Source organism: Ctenocephalides felis, unplaced genomic scaffold (genome assembly GCF_003426905.1).
Source record: "Ctenocephalides felis isolate EL2017-DRISC unplaced genomic scaffold, ASM342690v1 CF-g0.4_SCAFFOLD_01886, whole genome shotgun sequence".
Lineage (NCBI taxonomy): Eukaryota > Metazoa > Arthropoda > Insecta > Siphonaptera > Pulicidae > Ctenocephalides > Ctenocephalides felis.
Genome location: NW_020538040.1, coordinates 2,991,941 through 3,009,289, shown reverse-complemented (window position 1 = coordinate 3,009,289; position 17,349 = coordinate 2,991,941). Strand labels below are relative to the sequence as shown.

Below are 17,349 nucleotides of genomic sequence, written 5' to 3'. Positions count from 1 at the left end.
TATTCTTAATTATCCTGAAATAGAAACAAAAATTGTCGACGTCGTACACAAAAACTGGCGGCGAATAAAACTAATCTCATTATTCATTATCATTAACCTTTTCTAGTTTTTTCAAACTCTTACAAATGCTGTAGCTCAAGAGGCGACATCTAGGGTCGCATTTCATACAGGGGCGGAGCTTACAAGAAATAGGGGGCTCTTGTAGGGTTGTAACTCCGCCCCTGTATTTTAAGGGCACCGGGATGCCCAGAACTGTTGTTTAGTTTTTAATTTGTTATTAAATGCACTTTGGTTTAAATAAATAATAATTTATTATTTTAAAATAATTTTTAAATATTTTTTAAGTGTTTTTTGGTGGTTTTTGTTATATAGATGCACTTGCACACTTCTGTTTATCTTCACTCAATATTATTTAAATGCTCAATAATAATAGAACTGTTTTTGGTTTGTATTAAATTGCACTATGAATTATATAAATGTTTTTATTCACTCAACCCTTTATAAAACAATTAGAGATTTTATTAACTTCCCGTAGGGTAGTAGTTATAGTAATGGGCCGAAAATCGAAAATGAAAATTTTTGCATTTCTTCACGTTTCAGAGGTTTCTGAACATTTTTAAGGGGCATACCTCAGAAAACGTAATGGATGTGTGTGTGTTTTGTATGTTCACATTTTTTCGTCCACGTTTTCGGGCGCACGGATCAACCGATTTGAATGATTCAAAGAAATTTCTGCTCGTATTGACAAAACAATTGCTTTTGAGAATAAGTAGAAAATTATTACATCTTATTTTATTTTCCATAAAATATTTTTGTAATTTTGGATTAGTATGTCGCTATCAGTATGTCGCTTAGACTGTGCTTAGACAGGCACATTTTTCGATAATTTGACAAATTTAAAAAAGTGCTGCTAAAGACACATTCTAAATCCAATTGTTAATATTTTTGTGAGAAGTTGTCACTTAGATTGTGCCTAGACCGAAATGAATAGGGACTCTGCTGACGAACAAAATGAGAAACAAAATCAAAAAGGGACTCGACTGACGATCAAAATAAAATTAGGTAAAAAGGGACTCTACTGACGAGCAAAAACTAAAATTATATAAAAAGGGACTCTACTGACGAGCAAAATAAAAAAATAAAAAAAAAGACTCTACTTACAAGAAAACTTAATTTTGCAATGAAGAAAAAGGACTATACTGACAAACAAACCGAAAAAAATGCCAAAATGAACTCTACTGACAAAAAAAGAGAAAGAAAATAAAAAGGGACTCTACTGACATGCAAATCGATAAAAAAGAACTCTACTGACAAGCAAACTATAAAATTAGACATAAGAGGAACTCTACTGATGAGAAAAATATAAATTTCGATCTTAATGATGAAAAAGGACTCTACTTACGAATTAAATTAGATCAAGGCTAAAATTGACTCTACTGACGAGCAAAATATAAATTTCGATCTTAATGATGAAAAAAGGACTCTACTGACGTATTAAATTAGATCAAGGCTAAAAAGGGACCCTACTGACAAGCAAATTCTAAAAATGTGATAAAAGGGGACTCTACTAACGAGCAAACTAATAAAAACACAAAAAAGTGACTCTACTGACGAGCAAAACAAAAAATCTCTTATTTCGTAACATAATTATTCCCTTACTGCACTTTTCAGCATTTAATAAACATCCCCAACAATTTCTTTCATCCCTTCATATTTCATTTAATTTCTTTTCCTATTTTTCAATTTTTCTTAAAAAGATTTCTTAAAAATAAAATAAAATGACGTCGTCGGCTGCGCCCCGAATGAAAATCCTTATATGAAATTATATGATAATATTTTCATATTATTATTTAATAACATTACATTATACGACGACGAAGGACGAAGGACGAAGAAAGAGATAGAAATAGTATAGAAATTCTTGTTTTGTGTAAGGGATAGAAAGAGATGCAAGAGAATAGCTTGTTGGCGGATTTGTGTACTAATGTTATTGAATTGCATAAGTTGCAGGCGGAATTGATTTATTTATATAACGAAAAGATGCATATGTATATATGTGTATATATATATATATATATATATATATATATATATATATATATATATACATACTAGCTGACCCGGAAAACTAGACTCGACTGACAAGCAAACTAAATTTCTAGAACTATTATGACTGTGAAGTATATTTTTTATTCACCGAAAGAACTCTACTGACAAGCAAATCAAATAATACTGTTAAGGAAATAAAAATCTACTAACGAGCCAAGTAAATTTACAGATTTAACAAAAACAACTAACTCTACTGACGACCAAATAGAAATAAAAAAGAAAAAAGAACTCTACTGACGATAAAATCAATGAAAAAACAAATAGAACTACCGACAAGCAAATTGAAATAGAGAAAAAAGAACTCTACTGACGACCAAATTGAAATAAAAAAGGAAAAAGAACTCTACTGACGATGAAATCAATAAAAAAAACAAAGAACTACCGACGAGCAAATTGAAATGAAGAAAAAAGAACTCTACTATCGAGCAAAATTTGATAAAAATAATAAAAAATGACTCTCCTGACGAGCAAACTTTTTTTATGATATTGGAAAAGATTGGAAAGGGACTCTTCTAACGAGCAAATTTAAAAAATATTTTGAAACTAGAAAAGGACTCTACTGACGAGCAATTTTAAATTGTACTTTGTAATTAAAAAAGAACTCTACTAACGAGCGAATCTTGCACCTTAAAACAAAAAAAGAAACTCTACTGACGAGCAAAATAGAATTCGAATTTAATTTTGATTTCAAGAATTAAAAAGGGACTCTACTGACAAGCAAACGTTGAAACAAAAAAAGAACTCTACTGATGATCAAATTTAAAATGCACCTTGAAATAAAAAGACTAACTATTAGATGTGTTCATTAATTTTTGTTTGCTCGTCAGTATAGTCCCTTTCTTATCATAGATTTATCAACTTCATTTGCTAGTCGGTAGAGTCCATTTTTTACAATTATTAACTATATAATTGTAAAGCTTAAAAAAAAAACGAATATTTTGTTTCGTCAGTAGAGTCGCTTTAAATCTTATAGATCAAAATTAAAGTTGCTCGTCAGTGAAGTCCTTTTTTCATCATCTATTTTTTAACTTAATTTGCTCGTCAGTAGAGTCCTTTTTCTTATTTATAATTATTATTATTTAATTTACTTTTTATCAGTAGAGTCCCTTTTTTAATCTTCTGGATCGACATTTAAGTTGCTTGTCAGTAGAGTCCCTTTTTTAATCTTCTGGATCGACATTTAAGTTGCTTGTCAGTAGAGTCCCTTTTTTAATATATTCTGGACTAAATATAAAACTTTTTTATCTTCCAACTTTATATATAATTTGCTCGTCAGTAGAGTCCTTTATCACTCTATTACCATTTAGTATTTTTCTCTCCGACTTCTAATTCCTATCTAATTCCTCTCATCGACTATCGCCCTACCGCCCCGCCGCCAAGCGTCTGTTTACAGAACAAATAACGTGTGATCTACCACTAAAGCGCTTCGATCGTCTCCTTCTGTCATCCCACTTCTGCTCGTTCGGGGGATTTCCCTTCGCCTTCGGTTTCGTCGCCGCCGTTACGATGCCAAACATTAAACGGGCGTTAATCGGATCGTTAAAAGAGCATTTAACGATTTGACGATTTGACGATTCGACGATCGGATTTCACAGAAATCGAGACGATTTTATATAAGATAATAGAAGATAAAATGAAGAGGCAGGTCTAGGATAAAAGATCGCTCTTTGTAATCCTGAAACAGAGTCTCTTTTTCCATATTTTTCGAGTTTGCCCTCAGTAGAGTCCCTTTTTTTTAATCGAATTTTGTTCGTCAGTAGAGTTTCTTGCTCTTTTTAATGGTAATTTGCTTGTCAGTAGAGTCCCTTCTTTGAACAATTATCCCATATGTTATTTCTTCTTAAAATCCAGAACTGGTTTGTTCGTTAGTAGTGTTCCATTTGGATATAAGAAACTCAATTGTTTATTCTTTCTTAAAGACTTACCGTTGAGCAAACTGTAAAAATATGAAAGAGGGACTCTACTGACGAGTAAACTGAGAAAATAGAAAAATATAAATGACTATCGATGAGCAAACTTAGAAAATACAACAAGGAACTCTACTGACGAGCAAACCAATAAAAAAACCTAAAAGAGTCTCTACTGACGAGCAAACTTAAAAATTGCAAAAAAGAGACTCTAATGACGAGCAAATTCGAAAAATTCAATAAAAGGACTCTACTGACGAGCAAACTCTAAGAAAGGAAAAATGAAATCGACTGAAGAGCAGAATAAGGTAAAAGCAAAAAGTGACTCTACTGACGAGCAAACTCCAAAAATTGAAATAGTGACTCCGTCTCTTCATTTTCTGAGTCTGTTCGTAAAGTTCCTTTTTACCTAATTTTTCTAGTTTGCTCGTCAATAGAGTCCCTTTTTCTATGTTATTAGTTTGCTCGTCAGTAGAGTCCTTTTTTGTATTTTCTGAGTCTGCTCGTCGGTAGAGTCCCTTTTCCTGTTTTTTTATTTTGTTCTTCAGTAGAGTCTATTTTCAGTCAATAAGTAGATTCTCTTTGCTATATAGTTTAGACGTCAGTAGAGTTCTTTTTTGTTTGCTCGTCAGTAGAAATCCTTTCTGATCTCTATTAGTTTCCTCGCTAGTAGAGTTGCTATTTCTATTAGTTTGCTTGTCAGTAGAGTCACTTATTATTTTTTTAGAGTTCGCTTGTCAGTAGAGTCCTTTTTTATCATTTTCTGAGTTTGCTCGTCAGTAGAGTTCTTTTTGTTTTTTTTCTCAGTTTGCTTGTCGGTAGAGTCCCTTCTTCTTCTTATTGTGTCAGTAGAGTTCTTTTTTGTTTTTTCTCAGTTTGCTCTCTTTTTTTTTCTTATTGCATTTTGCTCGTCAGTAGAGTTCTTTTTTCATATTGTCAAATTTTGATAGTCAGTAGAGTCCCTTTTCTCTTTCTTATATCTTGTTACGAAATTTTAATACTCGTCAGTAGAATTCTTTATTCTCCTTCCTACCATTTATAATTCACAACAAAACTATTTTATTTCACTCTAAGTTTCCATTCCTATGGTCTTCGATTCGCCTATCTCTGGATAGTTCTGTCCGTCATTCGATATTTGTTTATATCGATATATCAATCAAAGTCGAATAAAAAACTGAGTTAAACGGTTTAACGGCTGTCGTAAAACGGATAGCCGCCGGCCGTTAAGTGTTAATTACACGTCTAGGAAACCATCATTCCGTTTTTTTTATTGCGAAAATCATCGTAAAACGGTAAAGGCGGCTAATTTGAAATTGGATGGTAATTATCGCACTCGTTATAGGTTACACACACATAAATATATACATGAGAAAAAGGGACTGTACTGACGAGCAAACTAAATAGGAAAGAGACTCTTCTTAGTGATTGAAAATGAGAAAAAAAATGAGACTACTAACAAGAAAATTTAATGGAAGAATAAAAAGAACTCTACTAACAAGCAAACTAATAAAATTAGAGATACTACTGACGAACAAAATAGCGGACGAGAAAAAAGAGACTATACTGACGAGAAAACTCAAAAAATCAAAAAGGGACTCTACTGACGAGCAAGATAGTGGATAAGAAAAGGAACTCTACTGACGAGCAAATTTAACAGAAGAAAAGGACTCTACTAACGAGCAAAATGGTGGAAGAGAAAAAAAGGACACTACTGATGAGCAAATTCAAAAAATCAAAAAGGGACTCTACTGACGAGCGAAATAGTGGAAGAGTAAAAAGGAACTCTACTGACGAGCAAATGTAATAAAAAAAGGGACCCTACTGACGACAAAAATGGCGGAAGAAAAAAAGGAGACACTACTGATAAGCAAATTCAAAAAATCAAAAAGGGACTCTACTGACGAGCGAAATAGTGGAAGAGTAAAAAGGAACTCTACTGACGAGCAAATGTAATAAAAAAAAGGGACTCTACTAACGACAAAAATGGTGGAAGAAAAAAAGGGGACACCACTACCGACGAGCAAATTCAAAAAATAAAGAAAGCGACTCTATACTGACGAGCAAACTTAAAAAATAGAAAAAAGGGAGCAAAATAGTAAAAGAGAAAAATGAGACTCTACTGACGAGCAAACTCAAAAAATGAAAAAAGCAAAATAATTTAAGACAAAAAGGAGACTCTACTGATCGACTCTTTTGTCTTATATTTTTCTGAAACAATAGAAGAAACTCTACTGGCGAACAAACAGAATAATTTGTATTTGATAAAAAAGAATTAAAACGAACAAAGGAACTCTATTGACAAGCAAGCAAATATTTCGATTTTATGGAAAAAAAAATCAATTCGATTTAATATATGGAACTAAGAAAATAGAAAAAAGACTGTACTAACGAGCAAATTTAAAAAGTTATTTTGAAGAAAAGAGAGGACTCTACTGACGGAGCCAAAAATACAATACTACCGATGAACAATCTTAATTTTTATCTAGAAGATGGGACTCTACTGACGAGCAAACTTAATTCTTTACTTTTTAATAACACACGATTTGTTCTGTAACAAACAAAGGACTCTACTGATAAGAGACCCGAACAAATAATATTTATTTATTATTGATTCCACAAAAAGTGATTCCACTGATGAGCAAACTCAAAAAATTTGAAAAGTGACTCTACTGACGAGCGAAATAGAGAAATAGAGAAAAAGAACTTTACTGATAAACAAACTACATGGTAATTTGCAATATAAAAAGGGACTCTACTGACGAGCAAATCAATTATTAGTCGATGAGAGTAAAACTATATAGTAAATATTATAGATCATTTAATTTAACACAACTTTGCCGAATATTTCGTTCAAATCGGACAAACCGTTCAAAAGTTACAAGAGATGTAACGAAAGTAAACCAATGGGTTGCAGAACTAGGGTTCAAACACGATTCAAAAAGTTTTACTTCAAATATAGGCATGTGGGGTATCAAATGAAAGGTCTCGACGAGCACTATCCAAATACATTATTTGCGTTCGAGAAAAGGGACTCTACTGACGAGCAAACAGAATCTTGGCTTTGCGAAGAAAATTCATATTTGATAAAAATCTTTAAAAAAATAACTAGCATTGCGTCAAAAATCCACCACTTAATACAATACACTTTCCACCAACAATTCATTCCTATCCTTCTACATCCTCCCCCCACTCCAGTTGCACGAGAATCTCACTAAATGAGGTTTTTGGGGTTTGCCAGTGTCGTCCGCCACATAATTTCAACACGTACACGGGGGTAGGAAACTGGGAGTGGGAGGTTCTAGAGGGCGGCGGTGGAGCAAAAGCAGATTTATTATTCTAATTAAATTTTGAATTATACATGACTCGCCCATGCTGGTTGGGCGCCATCTATGGTGGAGGAATTTTATAGAGAGAGTGTTATGAATTATTTTGTATTTATTTGTTTTAAGGGCGGGTGGGGAAGTTGACATAGTAAATGGGATGAATAATTAGTTGAAGGTTGGTCCAGATTTGTAATTTTAAAAAGGATTGTACTGACGAGTAAAATAAAAGAAAAAGGGACTCTACTGACGAGCAAATTCAAAAATAGAAAAAAAGGACTCCACTGACAAATAAACTTCAATTTTGATTTATTTAAATAAAAGAGGGACTCTACTGACAAGCAAATTCAAAAATAGAAAAAGGGATTCTATTTACGAACGAACTTAAATTTTGATGTATAAGATAAAAAAAAGGGACTCTACTGACGAGCAAATTCAAAAATAAAAAAGGGACTTTATCGTCTCATGTCTGTAATTCTATTTGCTCATCAGTAGAGTCCCTTTTCTAAATCAAAATTAAATTTGCTCGTCAGTAGAGCCCCTTTTTAATTTCTTCTAGATAAAAATTAAAGTTTGCTCGTCAGTTAAGTCGCTTTATTACATTCCAGATTTCTTTATAATTTGCTCTTGTAGAGTCTTTTTAAACCCAATTTGCTCGTCAGTAGAGTCCTTTTATTAATCTCCATATCAAAATTTAAGTTTTTTCATCAGTAGAATCTCTTTTTTGACCAAAATTTAGTTTGATCGCCAGTGAGTCCATTTATTAAACTTCTGGATTAAAATTAAAATTTTCCTCGTCAGTAGTTCCTTTTTTATATAAAAATTTAATTTACTCGTTAGTAGAGTTCATTTTTTAAGATTTATATATTGCTTATATAATTTACTCGTCAGTATAGTCCTTTTTTATATTTTAGAATCCTATTTCATTTGCTCATCAGTAGAGTCTCTTCTTAAATCTTCTAGATTTTGATTTCACTTGCTCGTCAGTAGAGTCCTTTTTTATCTTTTCATGTTAATAATTCAGCTTGCTCGTCAATAGAGTCCTCTTTCTTACCTCCCAAAATCGGAATAAAGTTTGCTTGTCGTTAGAGTCCCTTTTTCATCTTCTAGATCAAAATTACAGTTTGCTTCTCAGTAGAGTCCCTTTTCAAATCTTCTAGATCAAAATTAGAGTTTGGTTGTCAGTAGAGTCCTTTTATTAAACTTCAAGACTAAAGTCAACTTTGCTCGTCAGTAGAGTTCTTTTCTATTACAAATATGTCAGTGAAAATCTAAATTTTCCTTTGCTTGTCAGTAGAGTTATCTCTTCCCTTTCTTAGAGTTACTATTATAACTTTCTCCCTTTTTAGTGTTTTCAGCTTGCTCGTTAGTGGAGTCCCTATATTATCTTCCAGATAGAAACTAAAGTTGCTCGGCAGTAGAGTCCTTTTTCAATCTTGTATGTCTTTAATTAAGTTTGCTCGTCAGTAGAGTCACTTTTTTATCTTCGCATGCCGATACTCAATTTGCTCGCCTTTATTTCTTGATATCTTCATCATTTGCTTTCCAGTAGAGTCGCTTTAAACTCAATCTGCTCGTCAGTAGAGTCCTTTTTTATTTTCTTCTAAACTAAATAAAATTTGCTCGTCAGTAAAGTCCTTTTTTATCTTCTCATGTTTATAATTCATTTTGCTCGTCAGTAAAGTTACTTTTATAACCCTCTTAATCAAAATTTAAATTAGCTCGTCAGTAGAGTCCCTTTTATAGCTTTCTAAAGAATTCGTCAAAATTCAAATTTGCTCGTCAGTAGAGTCCTATTTTTAATCTCCCAAAAACAAAATTAAATTTGTTCATCAGTAGAGTCCCTTTTATAGCCTTCTTAATCAAAATTTAAATTTGCTCGTCAGTAGAGTCTTTTCTTTAACATTTTAGACCAAAAATCAAATTTGCTCGTCAGTAGAGTCCCTTTTATAACCTTCTAAATCAAAATTTAAATTTGTCAGTAGAGTCCTCTCTTTTCTCTTCTAAATCTAAATCAAATTTGCTCGTCAGTAGAGTCCTATTTTATTCTCTTTTAAATCACAAACACATTTTTTAATTTATTAGAACTAAATTAAACGTTGCTCGTCAGTAGAGTCCCTTTATTATCCTCCCCCATCAACTCTATCAACGTTAATATTTTCAACAAACATCATCCGAACTGAAGTTGTCTACAGTCTCTGATCCGAAACGTAAATACATGCATACATCCTTAGCTCTAGTGCTGCCACCGCCGCATTCAGTTGCACTAAACAGAACAATCATACAGAACAGATCACACAGAACAGACCACTTGTATCTATCTCCATCTCTTTCCCTCCCCAAAGACTGTAATAATCCGTCTCTCTCTCGTTGCGGTTTGACTTATGCTCTATCTCGCTCTAACATACATATATCTGTATCTATCTATCCTTTTCCCACGGCCGTGTAGACAGCTTATTAGAGTGATCCGGCGGAGCTTTTCGTTTCGAAGTACTTGTAATAGTGGTAGTAGTAGTACTAGGAGCTTTAAGCTCAAAGGAATGCCCGCTTTGAGTCTGCCCCTGGTGCGTAGGCAATTTTCGTAATAACACTGAGGGACTGTACTGACGAGGAAATAGATAGTCTAGGTTTAAATTGGGAGTGATAAAAAGGGACTCTACTGACGAACAAATTTAAATACGGTGCAAAACAGAAATAAAGTGACTCTACTGACGAGCAAACTTTAGAGTTTTAATTTAAAAAAAGGGACTCTACTAACGAGCAAAGTTGATTTTAATTCAGAAGAAAATAAAAAGGGACTCTACTGACGAGCAAACTAAATTTTTGTCTAAAAAAGAGGCTCTACTGGCGAACAAATAGGAATTTTGATTTAAAAGTTCAACAAAGGGACTCTACTGACAAGTAAACGTAATTTTGATTTATTAAAGGACTCTACTGACAAGCAATTTAAACTATAGGCTTTAAAAGAAAATATAAAAGGGACTCTACTGACGAGCAAATATAAAATTTAAAAGGGACTCAATTGACGAGCAAATTTAATTTTTATCTAATTTATCAAAAAAGGACTCTACTGACAAGCAAATTTAGATTTAGAAAAAATAGGAAGAGACTACTGACGAGCAAATATTGAAACTTTAGAAAATAGACTCTGCTGACAAGCAAACAAAATAATTAAAAAAGGACTCTACTGACGAGAAATTTTAATTTTGATCTTGAAAATAAAAAAGATCTTTACTAACAAGCAACCGTGAAAATCTACTGATTCTACTGACAAGCAAACTAAATTTTTATCTAGACAAAGGGACTCTACTGATGAGCAAATTTAATTTTTATTTAAAAAGGGCTCTATTGACAAGCAAACTTCAGTTTTGATCTAGTAGAAGATAATGGAAAGACTCTACTGACGAGAAAATTGAGTTTAAAGAGAATCAGCTGGGAAGCAACTTATGGAGAAATCTAGAATGTAATAAAGGAAGTCTACTGACGAGCAAACTTGAATTTTGATATTTAAAATAGAAAATGGGACTCACAGACGAGCAAATTTTTTGAAGATTAAAAAGATTATAAAAAGGATTATACTGATAAGCTAATTTAATTTTGAACTAGAAGGATTTGAAAAGGGACTGTACTGATAAACAAACTGAAAATTAATCTGGAAAATTTGAAAAGGGACTCTAATGACAAGCAAACTTTAATTTTGGCCTTCAAAACAGAAAAAAAACTTTACTGACTAGCAAAATTTATATTTGATCTTGAGAATATTGAAAAAGCAAACTAATAAATTTGATCTAGGAAATTAAAAAGGGACTCGACTAACGAGCAAATTTAATTTTGTTTTAGAATATTGAGAAAAGTGAACCCTACTGATGAGCAAACCTAACTATAATTACAGCAAGAAATATCTACTCAGAAAAATCTTCAGAACAAAATCTTTATACATCCACCCCATTTTCCTTTTCCTCGGGCATCTGTTGAGAAAGTCATGATATTGTATAGTGCTCGTCGAGACCTTTCATTTGATACCCCACATGCCTATATTTGAAGTAAAACTTGTTAACTCATATTTGAACACGTTTTCGGCAACCCATTGGTTTACCTTATATTATATCTCTCGTAACTTTTGAACGGTTCATCCAAAATGAAATATTCTGCAAACTTGTTCTAAATTGAAAGATCTATCTTATCTTTTAAAACAATATGACTTCACGTCAAGTCTGTATATCTTAATATTGCCAAATAGTCATTGACGTTCGTTGAGTTTGTTACCATGATATTTGGTTAGTGTTCGTCGAGACCTTTCATTTAATACCCCACATGCTTAATTTAATTTTTATTTAATTGGTTTACGTTTAAAAGGACTCTACTGACGAGCAAAGTCATATATGAATTTGCTGATCAGTGCAGTTTCTTTTTAATTACTGAGATCAAAATTAAAATTTGCTATTTCAAGTTTGCTTGTCAGTGGAATCTTTTTTACCTTTGTGATCAAATTTAATTTTCTCGTCAGTAGAATCCATTTAATTTAATTTAATTTAATCATTCAGATCAAAATTTTAAGTTTGCCCATCAGTAGAGTCCTTTTTCCTACTATTTTAGAGTTTGCTAGTGAGTAGAGGCTTTTTTCCTATTTTCATTTTACTCGTCCTTTAGAATCCTTTTACCTAACATTTTCATTGATCTCGTCAGTAGAGTCCTTTTTATTTTAATTTTGAGTTTGCTCGTCAGTAGAGTCCCTTTTCTATGTTTCTTTAAATTTATGCTGTTCTCATTTTTGTAATTCTTATCTATTCTTAAAGTTTTTTCAGTGGTCACCATTTTTATATTCTAGATCAATAAATTAAGTGTGCTCGTTAGTATAGTCCCTCTTTGCATCTTCTAGATAAAACTTAAATTTGCTCGTCAGTAGAGTCCTTTTCCTTATGTTTGGTTATGGTCGTCATTTTTATCTTCAAAATCAAAAATTTATTTTGCTCGTAAGTAAAGTCTTTTATTTTTTCCATTTTGCTCGTCAGCATAGTCCTTTTTTATAATATCTTCATTTTGCTCGTCAGTAGAGTCCCATTTTTTTTATCTAAATTAAAGATTGCACGTCTGTAGAATTAGTTTTTTAATCTTCCACATAAAAATTAAAGTTTGCTCGTCAGTAGAGTCCAAATATAATAGAAAATGGACTCTACTGACTAGCAAACTAAAAAAATAATATAAAAAAGGACTCTATTGAAGAGCAAAATGAAAGAATAGAAAAAAGAATTCTACTGACGAGTAAAATGGAAAAAATAGAAAAAAAAGACTTTACTGATAAGCAAACTTGATTTTTGAATGAAGAAAAAGGACTCTACTGGCCGGCAAGCTTAGCTTTGATTTAAATGAAGGGAAAAGGACTCTACTGACGAGCAAACTTAAAATTCATTCTAAAAAATAAAAATGGGACTCTACTGACAAGTCAAACTCAATTATAACTACAACAAATGTTATAGATAATTTAATTTAACACAGCTTTGTCGAATGTTGCATTCAATTCGGACGAACGGTTCAAAATTTACAAGAGATACAATAAAAAGTAAACCAATGGGTTGCAGAACTCGCGGTCCAGTATGAGTTAAAAAGTTTTACTTCAAATATAGGCATGTGGGGTATCAAATGAAAGGTCTCGACGAGCACTACACAAATATCTTAGCGATGTATTAAAATAACAATGAATTAATTTATTTAATTTAAATCTAGAAGTTTAAAATAAGGACTCTACTGACGAGCGAAACGAAATTTAGACATGAGAAGATTAAAAAGGGATTCTACTGACGAGCAAACTTTAATTTACATATAGAATCTTAAAAAGAGACTCTTTTGACAAGCAAAACCAACTCTAATTCTTCAAAACCTTCGTACATCCACCCCAGTTTCCTTTTCCTCGCCAGATCCCTATGCAAAAACCCTTACACCCTTACACATCCATCCCACTTCTGCCTTCCTTAAATTCGTCTCAGTATCCTCGCAACCCGCCCTGGGTCTTCTGCTTCTTTCCTCCTCCTCGAAATAATCCCAGTTGAAATATCTGCTCCGGAGATCCGCCTCTCCGCCTCCTTAGTTAATACCCGATATATTACGACAAGAGTCGAACTACTACTGGCGGTGGAGGACGGTGGAGGACGGTGGAGGACTACGGTGGAGGATTACATACTACTAGATGGAGGACGGTGGAGGCATCGTCCGACCGAGATTATTGAAAGTTAATTATATTCCAGAATTCATGCAGAAGGGGGATCACGACGAGATGGTGGTAGGAGGAGGAGGAGGAGGATGTAGAAGGTGAATGAGGATGTAGAAGTAGGAGGAACTAGTGGATCTAGTAATGTTTGTGTTGGAAAGTTAAAAGGACTATACTGATAAGCAAAGTGAAAATATTAGAAAACGGACTCTACTGACGATTAAACTTAAGTTTGAACTAAAAGAACTCTACTGACGAGCAAATTTAAAAATAAAAAACAAAGGACTTATTCAAACTTATTTAAATTTAATAAAAGGACTCTACTGATGAGCAAATTTATTTTGATTTAAATTAAGAAAAAAAAAAACTCTATGACGAGCAAAATGGTAATAATATAAAAAGAACTCTACTGACGAGCAAATTGAATTTTTGTATAGAAGATTAAAAAATGACTTTACTTGCTAGCAAATTTGGTTTTTATGTAAATAAATACAAAAGGACTCTACTGACGAGCAAATTTGAATTTTGGTATAGAAGAAAGAGGAAGAGGGGGGAGGTAGAGTAGGAAAAGGATGTAGTAGGAGGAAGATGTAGAAGGAGGAGGATGTAGAGTAGAAGGAACTAGTGGATCTAGTAATGTTTAAAAGGACTCTACTGACAAGCAAACTTAGAAATTTTGGTATAGAAATTTAAAAATGGATTCTACTGACGAGCAAACTCAAAATTTTGATTTGAATGAAGAAAAGGGACTCTACTGACAAGTAAATACAAAAATAATAAAATAGACTCTACTGACCAGCAGAAAATGAAAATAATTTATTTATTTATTTATTTATTCATAAGCAAGCCGTAATCAATAATAATAGATATTATTTCTAAGTTAATATAAAAGGGACTCTACTGACGAGCAAACTTTAATTTAAATTGGGATCTGAAAATGTGCTAAGTTTTTGTTCTGAAGATTTTTTTTGCTGTATTTATATTTGATTTTACTCGTCCCTTTGTACATTCTTATTAAGTTTGATAGGGAGTAGTCATTTTGTTAAATTTCTAGATGAAAATTAAATTTGGTTGTCAGTAGAGTTTTTTTTTATCATTTAATCGTTATTTAACTAATCGTCAGTAAACTCACTTTTTGAAATAAAAATTTAGTTTGCTTGTTAGTAAAGTCCCCTTTATGTTTTTCAGATGGTGGATGTAGAAGGAGGAGGATGTAGGAGGAAGAAAAGGGGCAGGAGAAGGAGAAGGAGAAAAAGGAGGAGGATGTAGAAGGTACTAGTGGATCTAGTAACGTTTGGATTGGAAAGTTAAAAGGACTCTACTGATAAGTAAACTTAAAAATAGAAATAAGGACTCTTAAAAAGGATTTTAAATTATATTAAGAAAAAGGGACTCTACTGACGAGCAAACTTAAAATTTTGATTTGAATGAAGAAAAAGCCCTCTACTGGCGAATAAAATTAAGATAATAGAAAAAAGGACTCTACTGATAAGCAAACTGTATTTTGATTTTTATATAAATAAATAAAAAAGCACTCTACTGACGATCAAATTTGGATTTTGCTTTAAATTAGAAAAAGGGGACTCTACTGATGAGCGAATTAAATACTGTTTTAGAAAAGAAAAAGGGACTCTACTGACGAGCAAACTTAGTTTTGATCTAGAAAATGAAAAAAGAACTCTAGTGTCGAGCAAATTTTGATTTTGAATTAGTTGAAGAAAAGGGACTCTACTGACGAGCAAAATTAATTTTGATTTGAATAAATAAAAAAAGGACTTTACTGACGAGCAAATCAAACTTTAAATTTTTAATTTTAAAAAAGGGACTCTACTGTTCATAAAAGTTGATTTTAATTATGAAGAGAATAAAAAAAGGACTCTACTGACGAGCAAACTTGATTTTTATTTGGAAGTTTAAAAAAAGGACTCTACTGACGAGCCAAATTATCTTCTAGACATTTATTAGATTATATTTTATATTTTAGAGAAACATTAAGTTTGCTCGTTAGTAGAGTCCCTTTTTATATTTTCTGTATACAATTAAATTTTGTTCGTTAGTAGAGTCCCCTTTCTAAATCTTCTACATTGCTAATTAATTTTGACAGTAAAATTTCCTCGTCAGTGTAGTCCATTTTTATTTTTTTAAACTAAGTCTGCTTGTTAGTAGAGTCCCTTTATCAGTTTCCAGGCCAAAGATAAATTTGCTTGTCAGTAGAGTCCTTTTTATTTTTACTTCTGTATCGATATTTAGTTTGCTGATCAGTAGAGTTCTTTTTTATTTTCTAGGTCAAAATTAAGTTTGCTCGTTAGAAGTGGCCCTTTCTCAACTTCTTAGAAATCTTTTTAGTTTGCTCGTCAGTAGAGTCCCTTTTCTTTCAAACTCATTGCTAGATAGCCCATGGATATAATTTTTCCCCCCCGGCCCTTGATCCTTTCCCGTTTATCCCTTCGTCCTGTCACTTCTTGTCACATTCGAAATAAATCCCTTTTGATTTAGGCTTTAGACATATGTGGCGACATCTATAATATCATCTAACTAGGAGAAGGAGAGAGAAGGGGGAGGTTATAGAGCATTTCTGTATTTATATTTATATAAAAATCGAATGGCTTTTCGTCATGAAAAGACGACGGATGACGTTTCCAATCCTTGTATTTAAAGAAAGAAATTGACGTTGAAGGGATTTATGATAGTGCGAAACGTCAGAGATGAATATTGTGCGATGTAGTCTGGGAGCATACGAAAATTAATAGTAACGACATCTAACGGTTTATTGATGTAATTATTATTAATCAAATTCGTACAAGAAAAAGAGATAAGAATAAAAACTGTATTATATGGAAAGGACTCTACTGACCAGCAAAAATGTGAAAATCAATCTAGGTGGATAAAAAGGGACTCTACTGACGAGCAAACTGAATAACAATTGGAAAAGGAAAAGTGGCTCTACTGACGAGCAAATAAAAATGTTAAGACAAAAGGGACGCTACTGACAAGCAAACTAAGTATCGAATTTCAAAAAAAAAAAAAAAAAAACAAAAAGATGAAAATAAAAAGACAAAAGGACTCTACTGAAGAGCAAACGAAAACATGAAGTCAAAAGGGACTCTACTGACGAACAAAATTCTAAAAAGGACTCTACTGATGAGCAAACGAAAATATGAAGAAAAAAGGGACTCTACTGACGAGCAAACGAAAATGTGAAAACAAAAGGAACTCTACTGATAAATAAACTAAAAATCGATTCTGAAAAGGACTCTACTGACGAGCAAGCAAAAATATGAAGAAAAAAGGGACTCTACTGACGAGCAAATAAACGTATGAAAACATAAGTGACTCTACTGACTAACAAACAAAAATATTAAGACAAAAAGGGACTCTACTGACCAGCAAATGTAAATGTGAAGTCAAAAGGGACTCTACTAACGAACCAAATTCCAAAAATAACTCTACTGACGAGCAAATGAAAATATGAAGAAAAAAAAGGACTCTACTGACTAGCAAACAAAAATATGAAAAAAAGGGACTCTACTGATGAACAATGGAAAATGTTAAGACAAAAAGGACTCTACTGACGAACAAACAAAAATATGAAGAAGAAAGGAACTCTACTGACGAGCAAACGAAAATGTTAAGAGACGGAAGAACTCTACTGACAAGTAAATTGGACGATCATAAAATAATGACCTTACTATTTGAATAGAAGAAGGACTCTACTGACAAGAAAAAAATCATTCGAAAAAAGACTCTACTGGCAAAAAATTTAAAATTCGATACCAAAAAGGACTCTACTGACAGGCAAACGTGACCA

The 17,349-nt window shown here is 32.5% G+C and overlaps 1 protein-coding gene across 1 annotated transcript in view; it reads right to left on the bottom strand.

Annotated features, from left to right (window-relative positions):
* LOC113378410 (trafficking protein particle complex subunit 10-like) overlaps window positions 1–17,349 on the bottom strand; it is a 152,883-nt gene that overhangs the window by 18,538 nt on the left and 116,996 nt on the right. The window lies entirely within an intron of this gene.